The sequence below is a fragment of the Austrofundulus limnaeus genome, unplaced genomic scaffold, assembly GCF_001266775.1.
Source record: "Austrofundulus limnaeus strain Quisiro unplaced genomic scaffold, Austrofundulus_limnaeus-1.0 Scaffold4810, whole genome shotgun sequence".
In the NCBI taxonomy this organism is placed as follows: Eukaryota; Metazoa; Chordata; class Actinopteri; order Cyprinodontiformes; family Rivulidae; genus Austrofundulus; species Austrofundulus limnaeus.
The window spans coordinates 1-841 of record NW_013957212.1 but is presented as its reverse complement, the minus strand read 5'-3'; positions in this window follow the sequence as shown (position 1 = coordinate 841).

Genomic DNA, 841 nt, shown 5'->3' with positions numbered 1-841 from the left:
CCTGTATATTTACTGAGAAAAATGGTGACGTGTTCAATACTTATTTTACCCGCTGTACTTATGAATGTTTTACTCATATCTGCTCTATTAGATCTGTTAACATTGTTACAGCAAGTAAAGGCCAAAAAGAGGCTTCCTTTAGATTCCTCTTCAGCTGAGACAGTTTTAATGTTTGACAAACTTTTCACAAGTTGGCATAAATTCTCCTTTAATGTGACAGGGCCTTAAAAAATTAATTAAATAAATAAAAATATAACAAATAGTTCATAATTCACAACAGTAACAAGTAATAAAGCACAACAAGAAGTAATAAAGACACACCCAATATTATAGAAAAAGGAAAAACTGAATGAAATCCTATTAACCCATATTTTATTTTTATTGGAACGTAGTAAATATAAACTCAAAAAACAGAAGTGTTGGATTTACTTCATCTGGTTCTTCTCAAATTAACCGAGTAAACAGTACACATTTACTTTTAAATTAAATTAAAAACTGTGTTATATTTACTATATTCAGTAGATTGGAACCAGTTCATAAATTACCTAGTTTCATAATTTAATACACTCAAACAGACAGGTTGGATTTACTTAAACAAATGGTGAAACTATGTAATTGTACTATTTTGTGGATAAAATAAAGTACCGTATTTATTTGTGCATAACGTGAGAAAATTTACCTCAAATCTTCCATAAATTTTGAGGCTCGTTTTATACACGGGAGTGAATTTTGATTGTTTTTTTTCTAACGTGCGACAACAATAATCAAAAAGAAAAATAAGTCAGTCCTCTGGACGGTTTCTTCTTTAAAGAAATGTTTCATCTCTCTTCAACAATAACAC